The sequence below is a fragment of the Leguminivora glycinivorella genome, chromosome 5 (assembly GCF_023078275.1).
Source record: "Leguminivora glycinivorella isolate SPB_JAAS2020 chromosome 5, LegGlyc_1.1, whole genome shotgun sequence".
NCBI classification, from domain to species: domain Eukaryota; kingdom Metazoa; phylum Arthropoda; class Insecta; order Lepidoptera; family Tortricidae; genus Leguminivora; species Leguminivora glycinivorella.
The window spans coordinates 26090548-26108041 of record NC_062975.1 but is presented as its reverse complement, the minus strand read 5'-3'; positions in this window follow the sequence as shown (position 1 = coordinate 26108041).

The following is a 17494-nucleotide window of genomic DNA, read 5'->3' as shown; positions in this document are numbered from 1 at the left end:
ATAGATTTCATGGGCCGGTTTTTGTAAATACCTCGTAAACGGTGGCCCACAGCTAAATAAAATGTTTACGAGAAAAAATCTACATAAGATTTCCTACAAGAAAGCTTCTTTACGTTTTTTCACTAGAATCAATATTTTAGTTGGAAAGTATTTTTAAATAGATTACATGTGCCGCTTTTTGTTGATAACTCAAAAACGGTGGCTCACAGCCAAAAATAATGTTATACAGAATTAATCTACATAATATTTCCTACAAGAAAGGTTCTATAAGATTTTTCGCTAGGATCAATATTTTACTTGGAAAGTATTTTCAAATAGATTTCATGGGCCGTTTTTTGTTAATAACTCGAAATCGGTGGCTCACAGCCAAAAGTAATGTTAGACGGAATTAATCTACATATTATTTCCTACAAGAAAGGTTCTATAACATTTTTCGCTAGAATCAATATTTTAGTTGCAAAGTATTTTTAAATAGATTTCATGGGCCGTTTTTTGTTAATAACTTGAAATCGGTGGCTCACAGCCAAAACTAATGATACACAGAATTAATCTACATAATATTTCCTACAAGAAAGGTTCTATAACATTTATTGCTAGAATCAGTATTTTTTAATAGATTTCATGGGCCGTTTTTTGTAAATACCTCGTAAACGGTGGCCCACAGCTAAATAAAATGTTTACGAGAAAAAATCTACATAAGATTTCCTACAAGAAAGCTTCTTTACGTGTTTTCACTAGAATCAATATTTTAGTTGGAAAGTATTTTTAAATAGATTAGATGTGCCGCTTTTTGTTGATAACTCAAAAACGGTGGCTCACAGCCAAAAATAATGTTATACAGAATTAATCTACATAATATTTCCTACAAGAAAGGTTCTATAAGATTTTTCGCTAGGAGCATTATTTTAGTTGGAAAGTATTTTGTAAATAGATTTCGTGGGCCGTTTTTGTAAATACCTCGTAAACGGTGGCCCACAGCTAACTAAAATGTCCACGAGAAAAAATCTACACAAAATTTCCTATAAGAAAGGTTATTGCAGTTATAGGTTACTACAGTTTAAGCATGTGTTGATTATTATATAGATAAATAGGAATGATTATATAAAAATAACGTAATTAGTACAGAAATTTAGGTATCATTAAGTGTAATATAAAAAAGTTAAACTTTTTTGTCACTAAGAAAATAATATGTGTTAATTTTGCACTAAACTATTCAGAATAGTTTAGTGCAAAATTAGTATTAGTATTCATGAATATTATTCATCGATAGTAAAGTGATTTTTATGTAGCTCACATATTTTACTATTAGGCATATACTAAAATTATTAAGAAAAATAAATTTAGCAGTAGGTAATAACCATGATGATTTGATGTGACATTTAAAACATTGACCCGTAGTCACGTCACCAATTGCGAAAAACTTTTCTCATACAATTTATATGAAAAAAAAAATTTTTCACATGGTGTTTTTCTGGTGCCAATCGATTCCGTTCCTATTCAGTATCGAAACTTTCTTTGAGCTCAACTTGCGGTAATGTACTAAAGAGCCACAAATTGAAGAAATTGTTGTCCACATTTACCCCATAACAAAATGTATGGAAAATGTATCCATTGATTTGTGGGTTTTTAGTGCAAAGCAAGTATTGATACTGGATAAGAATGGAATCGATTGGCATCAAAAAATCCGTTTGTAAAAAATAGTTTAATTTTTGTAGATATCTAAAGACCGTCAACCAAATCTTGTCACTAGAAAAAGGCGGCAAATTTGAAAAATCGCGGGCTAGCAACACTAGTTTTGAAAATCGGTGGAAATTCGCGTGTCATTTGTATCTTATCTGTGGAAACCTCCACCCTACGAAAAAGAGAAATAACTAACATATATCCGTCCCTTTTTAATACATTATCTAATTCGTAAGGAAGTACAGGATGAGTATACGTGTTTCATATGTTTTTTTTATTACGGAGGCATTCCAATGCTGCAGGCCCAACGAGCCCCTTGAAAAAAAATATCTGTGGCTGTTCGACGTACATTGCTAGTTTTTGTTCGTTTTATAGGGATACCATACTTTAGTTCGATGTACATTGCTACTGCCAAAATTTGGTTGACAGGCTATAGCACACACATATCATACACTATGGGGGAAATGTGGAAAAAGTTTTCTACAATTTGCGGCTTTTTAGAAAATTATCGGAAGCTGAGCCCTAAGAAACTATTGATACTGAATAGGAATGGAATCGATTGGCATCAGAAAAACATCCTGTATTTTTTTTTTACAAATTTTATAAAAGATTTTTTTCGCAATTTGTGACTTAAAAAAAACATATTCATATATGTATTTTTTTAATTTTTATTAGTGGCCAGTATTTATGACGAACATGCACGTTTCTCTGGAGTTTGTCAGCGATTCGTTTCAACAAGTGTGTATGGGAGTAAAAAGTATTGTGATGTATTCAATTTAAAAAAAAAACACCTTGTTCTACAACAGATAAAATTAAGTATTTATATTCATTTGATAGCTTATTAAAGAGGCTTACTTTGATGAAAAATCTGGAGGTGTCGCTTGCATGATAATACTTAATTTTTTTTTTTTAAGTTTTTGTATGGCAATATGTATAACAAAAAAATAATATCGTATATTTGTCCTACCTACATGCACAATATACGTGACGCACGTCAAAATCGGCAGCCCAGAAAAAAATATATCGAAGAAAGTTCAAATTTCTTTTTTTTTTTTAATTACTAAACTATAAAGTTTTGGAAGCTGAAATTTGGCATACTTGATACTAATACAAATCAATAAAAAAAGTTGAAGCCAAAACTCGCTGGGGGCAGATTCACTTAGCTTATCCTGGCATAGCCTTTAGGAGTTTCAACTCAAAACTCAAAATCGATGAACACTTTGTGAAGCCCTTAGTATAGCAAATTGTATGTAGATGCATGCTGTTCTCTGCATCAGACCAACACGGGAAGCATGGTCGCGCGATAGACGATAAAATATCAGGCCGTCCCTATCGCACTTACTGATAGTGCGATAGGGACGGCCTGCTATTTTATCGTCTAACGCGCGACCATGCTTCCCGTGCAATTCTTGCTTGGATCCACTGTGCGAGTTATTTACGTTTACGAGTTATTTACGATAAACGAACCATATAATCGTTATTAAAGAGCAATCCTAGTCCTACTAAAATGTCTACCAATGCCAATTACATTCACATTAATAAAATCACTTCTCTTGAATTGGAGCGTGGCATAGCCAGTCTCAAATAATAATAATTTCTTGTGTTAATATTTTTTTTTATGAATACTTTTGCTTATTAAATTGTATCTTGTTTTTTTTTTTAATGCATGTTAAATATAAGATGTAATGTTTTGAAAAGAAGTGGCCCGCCGAGTTTCTTGCCGGTCCCATAGTGGATACCCTCCTCCAACTGAGGGGGGACTGAAATCTTCTCGAGGCTGAGGCGTAGGGTTAGAGCCGGCGTAGTTTTATTTGACGTTCATAAGCGCATTGTAATATGCCTACTTGGAAAATAAATATTTCATTATTTCATTATTTCATTATTTCAAACCTCTGAGCTCCCCTGGTCCAGACAGAATTCCATCCTATGTATATCTTGAAGGACTGCCAGGACTGCTTAATAGCACCGGCAACTTATATCTTCAACCAAATTCTGCATTCTGGAGAATATCCTTCTCAATGGAAGGTCACTCGTGTGACGCCCATCCCGAAGTCGAGTGATACGGCCAACATGGAAAATCACCGCCCCATTGCCATTCTCTCCGCGGTTGCCAAAGTATTTAAAATTATTTTGAACAGAATTATCTCTCGTAAACTAAAACCTTTCCGTTGCGACGCACAACATGGTTTCAGGCTAAAACACTCTGTTGAATCGCGCTACTTAGATAGAAGGATGCAGGTGGACGTGCTGTACTTCGATTTCAAACTTAAGCAAATTATGCAGCATTGGTTTCTCGCGTAAACTGCTTTGCCTTTTTGCTAGTAATCTACGTGATAGACGGCAATATGTGCAGCACGGATGCTTTGTGTCGAGTGCCTACCCCACCCGTTCCGGGGTCAGTCAGGGCTCTATTCTGGGTCCTCTGCTCTTTAGCGTTATGGTCAATGATCTGGCCTTGGTGTCTAAGCATGCGCAATGCCTACTCTATGCTGACGACCTGAAACTAATTTACAGGGTCCAGGAAGAGTCTGACTTACAATATTTACAAAGTGATATTGATCAGGATTATGAATTGAGTCTTGTAAACAAACTTCAGTTCAATGTTCACAAGTGTGCGGTTATTACTTTTTGTAAAGCGCGTAGTCCCCTGTGTAGGCAGTATCTCCTGGGGTGGAAACCCATCGCCCGTGCGTGTCACATCGATACGGGACTTGGGGGTTGTTTTAGATTACCACCTTGACTTTCATGAGCACATGACAATGCTTGCTGCAGACTGTTAACGCAGGCTTGGGTTAAAAAAAAAACATTTTTGCGTTTCTTTCATAAAAAAATGTACGGCTATTACCGATTCTTGTACCCAACAAAATTCCTTTTGGTGACGTTGGGTTTCTTCTCGTTAGAAGTTAGGCGTAATGTCGTGCTGATATCTGTTGCATGTAGTATTTTGAAGGGGGAGTCAGATTGCCCGGTTTTAGTATCCCAGCTAATACGTCTATTTGTTTCCCCTGTGACGAAATATGCTTTTCATGAATGTAGGCACCCCCTGCTGGCGGTGCCGGCCGCTCAATCCGTGTTTTGCCGCAAGTCACCGCTAGTTCGTGCACTGCAAATGGTGAATGAGTTTTTAGACGTGGCACCTAATGTTGATATTCTTGCGAGAAGATGGGCGTTTATACGTGACGAATGCATGAGGTTTTGTGTCGGATTGGATGCTAGGCCTTCATCTGTTATTTATTAGTTATGTTATGGTACCTATGTTATGTTTTGATTTTGCTGTTTATTTAATATTTAATTTTGTGTTACTTGTTGCAATGTTTATTTAAAATTCACGGTGCTTTAGTTTTGTATACTGTCATACTGTGTAATTTTCTTTGTGTAAATGAATAAATAAATCTATTTAAATATTATTGATCCTAGCGAAAAAACGTACAAAACTTTTACTGTAGCAAATTTTATGTTTGTTATTCCCGTTGATGATTGATCTAGCTGTGGACCACCGTTTTTGAGTTATCAACAAAAAGCGGCCCATGAAATCTATTTAAAAATACTTTGCAACTAAAATATTGATTCTAGCGAAAAATGTTATAGAACCTTTCTTGTAGGAAATATTATGTAGATTAATTCTGTCTAACATTACTTTTGGCTGTGAGCCACCGATTTCGAGTTATTAACAAAAAACGGCCCATGAAATCTATTTGAAAATACTTTCCAAGTAAAATATTGATCCTAGCGAAAAATCTTATAGAACATTTCTTGTAGGAAATATTATGTAGATTAATTCTGTCTAATATTATTTTTGGCTGTGAGCCACCGTTTTTGAGTTATCAACAAAAAACGGCCCAAATATCTATTTAAAAATACTTTCCAACTAAAAAATTGATCCTAGCGAAAAAACTTATATAACCTTTCTTATAGGAAATTTTATGTAGATATTTTCTGTTTAACATATTTTTTTGCTGTGGGCCACCGTTTACGAGGTATTGACGAAAAACGGAGCATGTAATCGATTAAAAAAAACTTTCTTACTAAATTATCCATTGATATATTGATCCTATCGAGAAAACGTATATAACCTTTCTTGTAGGAAATTTTATGTAGATATTTTCTGTTTAACATATTTTTTTGCTGTGGGCCACCGTTTACGATTTATTTACGAAAAACTAAAAAATTGACTTTCAAGATCGAATGGCAGGGTACGGACCCCACCTCATGTCATGGCATTATTTTTCCATGGCTATTTAGACCCCCATCTTTCACTGGTAAAAATGACAGACTGCCTCAAGAACCTTTTTTGGAATTTTTTTTTTTACCACTTTGCACTGTTCTGGCACGGTGCCACCCGGCCAAATGATCTGGCATAAATACTATGCGACTTCTGTGGAACTCTATTTTCACTTTTTAATAATTCCAGGTTGCCTCAAACACCTTTTTTGGGCCTCAAAAAATTAAATCTTTAAAAATTCATAGCTCGATAAAGCCCCGCTCCCCAGCTGCCAGACTTGCAGACCTGATGTTGGCTATGATCAGTGAAGCATCTGAGCACCTTTCCAGGTTGCCTCAAGGACCTACTCCAAAATCCTGCCAGCTCTTGGACCACTCGGTCACTGAAGCGTTTGACGTGCGACACCGCACTTATTATGTACTTACCTGAGTTATGACTTATAAATTCCGTATAGTATAGTAAAAAACTTTTTTTCCAACGAATATGTCAAAATAATTATTCCAGTAAGATTTAAATACTATCAGACGGCGGCGGCGTTTCATCGCTCTTACAATAAAGACGCCGACAGATCGACATAAGACAAGAAAAAATGTGATTCAATGTGTTGGACCAAAGGGATAACCCAGCTAAACGGCCACATCTCAAAATTGCAATAGAGTTACATATTCCAATACTTATTATCAACCCTGAACGGTTTAATTCAAAACCTGAACCAAACCAGGAAACTGGCAAGAACCCGACATAAATCGTAAGAATAATTTCGTTGACACAAACTCGAAATCCCCGTGCTGACAGGGTAAGTAAGGTATTGTTGGTGCATGATGGTCATTTTACTGTTCTTGGCGGCCATTTGTAACCAAGGTATGAAATCGGAGTAAATAAAAGATCATAATTGAATCAAATAGGTACTTACTATTTATTATCACAGTGTTTTCTAAACACTTAACTCACCAATTACAAACATTAAAGTTATGGTTTTCGGCAATTTATACATTTCGAAACTCCTTCGCAAAGCAAGGTTATGACAGAACTGTCAAAAAGCCGTCAGCAGTGCCGCTCGGCCAACCAGTGTCTCGCGCAATGCGACCGGATTGGTCGACGTAGCATCTGCTTGATTTGCCACATTCGGTCCAAACAGAACATTTAATATTTTAAAACTACTATCGGTAATGTAGAAATTAATGCAAATAATACGTTGTAAATTATATAAAGCTAGTATGACAGTATCCACATCAAAGTCATCAGTACTATTAGTTATTATGTTCTTTCATTAATTTTAATTTTTTTTTTTTTTTTAATCATTATTTTTATCATTGTTTTATTTAATAAGTATAATAGCAGACATTTTTATTGGGGGTTTTTATTGTATAATATGTTTTTGTTTGTATTATTTTACTGTATATATTAGACATACACATTCAAACACGATGTCAAATTGTTCATGAATAAATAAACTAAACTAAACTAAACTACTTCGTTCAAACCTACACCAAACATGTGAGGATGTCCACAAACGGCAAATGTTCTACCAAATTCAAAAACGGAACAAACAGCAACAACCGTCACCATTCCCACAAGAAAAACGCCGACAAGCCGACATATGGCGGCTCATGCATATTCAGCGCGCCCTAACGAACGACCGTTACTGATATACTGATACTGTTCATTGATACTGTGATTGTACTGGTCGCCTTTTTATTTCCTGGCTTCTAACTGACCAGTGGCCTATTTAACAATAGTGACAATTGTCGTCCGACAGTGACACTTTGAGCATTCCCTGTCCAACCCAGAATTATTGACGCTGAGCCCTGTCTAACTAAGAAATATTGACGCTGAGCCCTGTCCAACTAAGAAATATTGACGCAACTCAGAAATGGGCACAGAAATGTCTGTGTCAAGTGTCAATGTCACTGTGGTGAAGAAAGCCACTGGTGGCGCCTCTAACTTATTTATAATATTCTGCACAAAATAATAAATAAGCAAATAAATAATTATTGTGGAGACACCTTACACAAATCAAGCTAGCCCCAAACTAAGCAAAGCTTGTAATATGGGTGCTAGGCGACGATATAAATCTACATAATAACCATCTAAGAAAAGCAAAAACAGTGCATTCCTGGTAAACCTAGAGTAAATACTCAAAAATCATCAAATCACAATAAAACACACACGATAATATGCACAAGAATTCTCAGGATAAATTATTCATACGGAGTAGTATGACGAATAAATTTGCCTCCATTACTGCGTGAGCATTATGTTTTTAACACTGTTTAAGTAAGTGGCTAAACAAGAAGCTTGGCCGAACAGGAATGGCATTTGATTATGTCTTTTTCTTGTTTTGATATTACAACTAGGTATTATCAAAATAATTAACATACATTACATATTTTCTGATCATATTACCAACTGAAAAGAACTCATTGGAGTTTCAATTTTGCGTATTTTGCGTTCATATCCACCACTGGCGAATAGGATTTCGCGGTTATCCACCGATTTTCGAGCTCTTTGAGTAACAAAACCGTGTGCTCGAAAATTCAAAGATAGAATTAAGAGAGAATTAAGTAGGTATAGGGGGCCGATTTTTGAGTCTCTCGCGTTCGAATTCAGAAAATTGTTACTGAAAATAATAAGCAAGTCACCGATTTCAACCGGTATTTTAGTGACAAAATCCCGTATGCGAGATTCAAAAATTGCCCCCCTAAAGATAGTGTGTCACTGTAGCCGCGTAAGCTACTAATACTACTCTGGTTCAATTCAGATCTTGGTCACATTTAGTTCAGTTTTATATTTTCTTGTTCAACACTAACAATAGAAAAACATTTAAATAATGTTATCTAATGTAAATGTGTTACATTACAAACGTACAAAGTTAAGACTGACAAAGGCAAAATAATTGTTTATTTTGATACCCATAGTGCCATCTATTGGCGAATAGCAAAACTGATCATTGAGTTTACCTGTCCTAACAGTCATTGTTTGTAATTACATAATTATTTTTCTATTTAAAACCATTACATGGCTTCAAAATACATAAAAACCTCAAAATGTAGTAATATTTTAATACGATACGAAGTTAGCTAAAATAAAACTTTCAAAAATTATTACGTTAGGCGGGGGTACCCTAATAAAACATTTTTTCCTCTTTTTATTTTTGCACTTTGTCTGCGTGATTTATATGGGATACCCCCATTTGCCAGAATTTCATTTGCCATAATTTTATTTGCCACCCTATTCAATAATCATAATATTGTTTCTCATAGGTAACATCTTATGCCATAATCATTGTTTACTATATTAATCAAGTGCCAGAAACTTTGTTTCCCATGAAGTCAGTTTCCATAATGTCATTTGTCAGAATCATCGAAATCAGTAATTACCACATTCCATACCATCATTTGTCATCCAGATTAGCGACCAGAAAAGTCAATTTCCATAATGTGATTTGGCAGAATCATCGAAATGCGTAATTATCACAGAGACGACACTACTAGAAGTACTAAAGAATGAATCTGCTATCAGAAAGTAGGTTAGGTTAGGTTAGAACTGTGACGCCCTGGAAAATAAAACTGCTATCAGAAAGTAGGTTAGGTAAGTTTAGAACTGTGACCCCCTGGAAAAAGAAACTGCTATCAGAAAGTAGGTTAGGTTAGTTTAGAACTGTGACCCCCTGGAAAAAGAAACTGCTATCAGAAAGTAGGTTAGTTTAGGTTACAACTGTGACCCCCTGGAAAATGAAACTGCTATCAGAAAGTAGGTTAGGTTAGGTTAGAACTGTGACCCCTTGGAAAATGAAACTGCTATCAGAAAGTAGGTTAGGTAATAATATGGGCAACAATTAATATGGCAATAATTGCTTATGGCGTTTGAATATTATATTATAAAACATATTATTGCACTTAATAATATGGCTAACAAATAGTATGGCATTGTATGATTATGGAAGGTAATGTTCGGATAAACAACCAGTATGTCATACAATTTTTATGGTAAACAAATCATTCGGGCAAATGAAATTCAGGCAAGTTAGATTCGGGCATATGAATATTATGTTAAATGACTGTCGGGCAAGCAATAGACAACCGATTTATATACATATTGGTCCCAAATTTCAGCTTTCCAGTCCTAACGGCCACTGAGATTATCCGCGGATGGACAGACAGACATGGCGAAACTATAAGGGTTCCTAGTTGACTATGGAACCCTAAAAAAGTGAAGATGTAGGCAACAGAATGCGACTGTGTACTTCTCTCCCAAAACCTAGACCCCGGAACAGCCATCTGTCCAAAAAGTCCGTTGGAAAGCGAAAAAGTGCGGCGTAATGTTATGCGCCCGCTCACTGGTTATGAAATGCATGCAAATGTATGCGCATGCGACGGGTGCGTAGGGAACGGCCGGTACGTGGATAGATGTGGCGGGTTGCAGGTTACTGGGTGATAAGTAATAAAAAAGTGTACTATGTAATCAAATTTTATTCAATATTTTGAAGTTTTTTTTTATTAGCTCTAAAAAACAGTAGGTATGTAAGTTTTATATAAGTTGAATCATTAAGCCTACGTCTAAATCACAACGCACAATTATTCGAAAAAAGTGACCATCTTTTTTCTATAACATTAATTTACACATATTAAACTCTCATTTTATTTAAAAAAAAATATTTATCGAAGGTGTACTAAAACTAAATATACAGTGAACTCATTATCAACATACCTACTTTATCTCATGTTTCATTGTTATTCATTATACAATTGATACATTTAACTATTTTTTCCCTCACTAGCTCGGAAACACGTGTTTTGTCCTTTAATACCAGCGGGTAAAAACGCATTTTATCCACTATTGGGCAAAGTAATTTGACCTTGAATAAAGTCAAAATAACTGCTTTAAAATTGATAAAAGTAGGTGAATCTAGTAATAAAGATGATTTACCACCTGTGGAACTACTGGAAGCAGTGATAAACGCATTTTTTGCGTTGTAGTTTCCTCGCTATAGTGAGGGGAAAAGTTGTGTGTTACACTCGGGTGCAAATGTATTTTACTTTTCGTGTGTTAAAAAACTCGCAAGTTCAGGATTCTATTCTCGCTCGCTTCGCTCGTTTCGCTCGTGGTTCAACTATAGAATCCTTTCACTTGCTCGTTTTTCAATTCCACACTCGGCGTTAAAATACAACTTTGCCCCCTTGTATAACAAATAACTATTATTTTACTAGAAAGCTACACAAGATATTAATTGTTGATAAAAATGACAATCGAATTTTAAGTTGATAGTAAAAAAAATAGATTTACTAAATATGAAGCAACATAGAATGCGCGTTTTCTTTTATAATTTACGTATCAAATCGACTATCCCTAGCATCTGTCACCCTGGCACATTTTTTTCTAGTATCTGTACAATTATATTTGCTAGCTCCCCTAGAATTCCTGAGCTCGGTGACAAAAACCTATTGCATCAAAGTACACCGTGGAACACCTGAGAGCCATAATAGGAACGACTAAAAACAATCGCCTTTAGGTACTTATTACACTAGGAAAAAATATTTTTTCTTGTTTATTTACAATACTAATGATCAGTTCTGTCGAGTTATAGACTGACTAGTAACGCGCATTATTTGTCACAATTCATGTCTGAAAATTAAAGAAAATTATTGATTGATTTTTCAGAATTGGTCTACAATTTTGTGTGCAAAATGACTATAAACAAATATTTCTTTAGAAAGTAGGTATTAGAAAGTATCTTATCTTAACGAAAATTAAAATAATTTTTTGCCTATTACCTTCATCTAGCTAGATTTCCAAAACATTGATAGTAAGTAGAATAATTGAACACGCAAAAAAACGCGTGCGCGATGCGTACAAAAGCTTATCTCTCGCATATTTTATTAAAATTTCTTAATTGTTCCGTTTTAACATCATACTCGGTTTTACACGACATTTATAAAAAATAATTGCCCGAGATCCATGGCATTTATATTAACTATAATTGCTTTCATTCATCATAATAATAGCGATTATAATACGGTTTTATATATGGGTAATGTTTTGGTTCGGACCGCTAAGTTTCCGCACCGATACACATCTTAGGACGGTGTCCTGACTTGTATGAATCCTCTTGGAAGATTGTAGATAGTATTTAGTGCAGCTATCGGATAGCAGATGTCGCTTTTATTTCTTGACAGGTTTATTGGGTATAGTAGAAGTAGGGATACATTGTTTTGAGATGCCGGCCCTTATTGAGCTAATAATATTGAAAAAAGTTGTTTAATTGGCGTAACGGATTTAATTAACATAGCCGACGGTTTTCAATATTTCATCGAAGAAAACTTGTTGTACTGTTTGTTGCTTGTTATTTAGTTACAGTTATATGAATAAGGTGCGATTGATATAAAATAAGAAATCGATAAATGTACCTATATAAATAAGTACTGTAAACTATACAAATATATCTATGCATGTTAGTCATTAAAGACAGAATTTATATTCTGTTATTTTGTTCGCATCCATATTAAAAAAAAAAAACAATTCGTCCATGCATAATTAGCTATAAGGTACAGCGGGATAATTTCGACTGGGGGACAAATGTAACTGATCCATGTTTTACAATGTTTGCATTATTAATTAAAGTGTCCACTGGTACCATATATAGGCACGCATGTTCAGTGGATACATGTGGAACTCAATTTAATAGTGTAATAATGGAAAAAAAGGATCAGTTACAATTGCCCCCCAGTCGAGATTTTCCCTGTACTTTACGGTTTACAAGTACCTAGTTACCTACATATTAGTCAGACTAACTAAAACTGTGCACTTTGCACATTTCAACAATATTCAGCTTACTTTAATCCCGACACCCGCGTTCTCCACATAAAACAAAGTTTAATCAAAGCCAAAAACTTAATTAAAAGATTATTTATAAACATTCCTTTATTCAAATGAACGTATCTATTTCCCGAGAACTTTTCCGCATATTTAACGTCAAGAAAATTAATAAATGGGGAATTAAACAAGCCCCGGAAATCGGACAGACAGACAAGCAACTTTTAAAAATGCCCTATTATATATTCCAAATTAAAAATGGACGTCAGCCTGTCAATTTAAACTCCGTGGAGTTTGGGATGAGGTTTAAAAATGTGAAAAAAGTGATATAGAATAATGCTTTTTTTGGTTGTGTTAAAACATTAATTAAAAAGCTTTCAAATTAACATGGAACGTAATTTAATTATTGAAATAGGTAGTCCCATGATATCGTTTGAGATTTTGCAAATGCATTGGAAATTGGAAAGCACATTTTTACAAGCACTTTTTTTAGGACAGCCTCATGTGGTGACGTTTTAGCCAAAAGGCTACTGTCAACTATGACCGTGGGGGTTACCATGACGTGCTAAAGCCGTTCAAGTTAGGTTGAGAGAGAGGGACGGAGCTATGTAACTGCTATAGCTGTGTCCCTTTCTCTCAACCTAAACTGAACGTCTTTAGTACGTCATGGTAACCCCCCGCGTCTTTCAATTCGAATCGGCTCGCCGCCGTCTTTTATAAAAATATGTAGACATCTGTAAGTATTCAGGTACAGTGAGCTGTAAAATTGCATAGCAAATTTATGAATTAATTTATTAATTAATTCTCCATGCAATTTCCCAGCTGACAGTACCTACACGACCTACAGTCATTGTCGTCATTGATTGAAAATGCCGAGCCATTTTACTGTACATTAGACATATCATAGCGTAACTATGGATCTTACCTAAAGGGTTTTCTTAATTCTTAAATCCGTATATACTTACTAAAATTATTTAACAATTAATTCAAAATCGAACCCCCAAATGTAATAAACAAACTCGACTTAGTCCGTCTACTTGCCGAGAGAGGGCGCTGGCATTAGCATACCAAAGACTCTCAATTAACGTCGCCTTTGATTTCGTGTTACGAAGGTTTTTTGCAAATCTTCTTAATTTACCTTCGGTGTTGCCGCTTAAGGAATCTTTGGAAGTTAGAATATTTTATTAGATGCTTTGAAGTTACATTTTAATGGTAATATTATCTATGTAAGTACGTACTTAGTAAATAGTGGTTCATATATCTTATTTATTTTAATAAATAATATAAGTAGGTTTAATTCACGTTTTCATCATCATTATAGATTAAAATTCACAAAATATTAGACCCGTACTTGATTTTATGCCGTCTACTCGTACAACCTATAAACAAGTCTAATATTTGCGTAATGATAGAATGCACACATGGCAACAGAAAATATTTGTACTATCGGTTGTTTAAAATTCTGATTTATTTCCTAGTAAGTAATATCCAGCTTCGTCATCCAAAGTACAAAATTTAAATTTTGAAAAACCTCCGACATAGTGGATCGGTTTTCATGAAACATGGCTAAGAACACTCCCGACTAATTCAGCTTTCAAACAAAAAAATAATTCTAAATCGGTTCATCCGTTCTAAAGCTACGATGCCATAGACACACACACACACGTCAAACTTTTAATAACCCGTCGTTATTAATAATATTTTATTTTATTTTACTGTACAAAGAGTTTTACACACTTAAACATTAGGTACACAGCACGCTTCATAAAGTATTAGGGGTTACAGTTTTTTGAATCTTGTCCGGGCTGATACTTAAAATAGGTAAAACCTGTGCTACAAGTACCTAAACTCTGTCAAACAAGTCTGTCAGTAAATAAGAACAAAGAAAACTATAGGTATCCTTTTCTCTAGCACCCTAAAGAAAAGGACGCATATAGTTTTCTTTGTTCTTATTTACTGACAGACTTGTTTGACAGAGTATATCAGTTTTCTTCCTTCTGAATGAATTTTGAACATTATGATTCGGGAACGGCGGGGCGGGGGTTAAAAATATACGATCTCTGTCTTGGTATGGTACAACCCTTCTTGAGGTGGCAACACTTTCCAAGTATTTAAACCGGGCTTTTTGTGAGTAACGCCATGCAAATGCGGACATTAGCGCAGATAAGAATTGGGATTAACCGACTTATTGTGGAGACTGTGGCATCGCGGAATATGCGGTGTAAGTTATAGACTGCCAGCGATTGTAACATTCACTAAACATAATTATGTTATGTTTTCTCTTTATATTTAAGAGGTCGTCGACAGAACAACCTCGCTTGTTCAATCATCTACCAATTTCTTAACCTTTTGTTGTGTCACGACCTAAACCTTTTCATTTATTTGGTTAAAATATTATATTAAAAGAAAAATTATCCGTTGTCAAATAGGCACAAGCAGGTGTATTTGGCACCAATAGAATACATGAAATATGAGTACTAAAAAGGTGCTCATCATCAATGGAGTCTAAGATAAAGCAAACGAAAAGCTTCAGAATGCGATAGAAGGATAACAAAAAGGCGGGAAGCCGGGGTCTTAACTATTACAAAAATATGCAATGGGGGAAGGACCTTGGACAAGGCATTGCAAGATGTCATGTGATGTGATGAATGCTTAAGGTTTTTTAACAAGATAGATGAACGACCTTTTTCTACGTATCTATGAAATTCAAAATCACTTTAATTTACTATTAAAATAAAAATAAATAAAATATCTTTACTTCAGACCAAAGTCCATACAGTGAGGAATACACTTTAAAAAACTTATTCTAATTAAGTTCATCTTAAAAATTAACATAATTATGTAGATACTGAATAAAAAGCTGAGTGCCTTGGTGATAGCCACTTACACACTCAGTTATATGTGTAGGTGGCCACCACCGAGTGCATTCTAGTCCAGTGTATGAGGAGCTGACTATCCCAGCGATCAGCTAAGACGGCCAGAAGGCTGTTTCGGCTGCCACGCAGGCTATTACTTATGCTGTGAAATTTAATGAACAAAATGTAAATAAAATATGTTTTTTATGTTCATCACATATAAATGACTTAAATAATCGGGATTTAAAATAACCCAAGAACTTCGCAGCAGGGTACTCACTATGCCAAACCGGTCGTATTTGTTTCTTCAGAGCCAGTGAACAAAACAGAATAGCCGCCATGTTTTACAACTTGCGCCAGCGCACAATAGGGTGGCGATCGCGCGTATGTTAATCGCGGAGTAATTAGTTGCAGATACTTCGCAACTGCGATAGTAACGCCGCCTGTTACTAATTGATGTTACTCTGTTACTTTAACTTGGTTTACACTCACTTGTAGAAATTGACATTAACAGTTACACAAATATACCTACATTTTGTTGCTTTATAATTTTGCATGTACGAATCAAAAAAATAATATCAGTCATGGATACTAGCATCATTTAAATCGGGACTTAATCGCGAGAGAAGACTCCATCTCTGTGGTCTTCTGCGAGACCACGGTGACAAGTGGACAACGCCGTCCCTGGAACGTTGGAGGTCAGTTTTAAATGAAATAATACTTGATTAAGTCCTGATTTAAAAGTTATTAAGTATGTGTAACTGAACAGGAATCATCTGGGAGAGCTCACTACATCCGTAGGTCACGTCTTTGCCTTTGGCTAGTCTGTGGCCAAGAGTAAGCCAATTTATAAGAAAATAAGATTTAAAAAAATGCCTGCTATTGTATTTATATTTTTTAATTTGCAAGCCTCACATAAACTTGCTTTCATAGTCACATTATTATATTATTTTGTACCTATTTATTTTTATGGTATTTAGTATACCATAAAAATAAATTCTCAAAAAAACACTTCACACATCCCAAAAGCATTACAATCAATATCGTTATAAAATAAAGGCCATAAAGGAACATAACAGTAAAACATAACGGGTAGCATTAGCAACTGTTGGGGATATTACCAGGTTGATGATGAAAACTATTACTTGTACCATCACATTTACTTTATTCACTTATAACAAACATATTAACAACCAATTTACAATAAATAATTCAAGACTTCTTCACTACTACTCGTCTGTACTCGAACTGCCACCGTCACTGCTTGTCCGCCATTTTTATAACATTCCAACATGGCGGAAACCCAGTGACTACTATTAGTCAATTGATATTCTTTAATACTTTCATCATAAATGACAGTAAGATAAATCAAAATAAGGCATTAATAAATAATTACTCTAACAGCTCGGCCATCCTGTTCGAGGCGAGACCCTTCGCCAAAACTTAATGTGAAGTAATTCAAAAGAAAGACAATATCAGTTTCTACAAGAAAAAGATTATAAAAGTGTAGTATAATATGCATTTGAAATAATTCTTAAACAATAGAAATACAAAACATCACTTCACTTCATACCGATACCTTTACCACATAATTACGATATGTTATAAAATGGATTTTTAAATATTTCCATAAATCTTATCAAGAAATATAGGCCCGTGAAAAATAAATATATGAATAACATTAACTTCGATACAATTAAATTAATTAAATTAATTACATCTAATTAAATTCATTACATCCAATTGAATTCATTACATCTAATTAAATTATGATAATTAAATTAATTTCACAAGTTATAAACATATTTAAGTAAACAATGCAACACTTCACTTCACACTTCACTCGCGAAACAAGCAAAAAGAACATATTTACACGGTTTTATGACATCACCACCTCATCACACGATTGAATGAAATTCCCGTG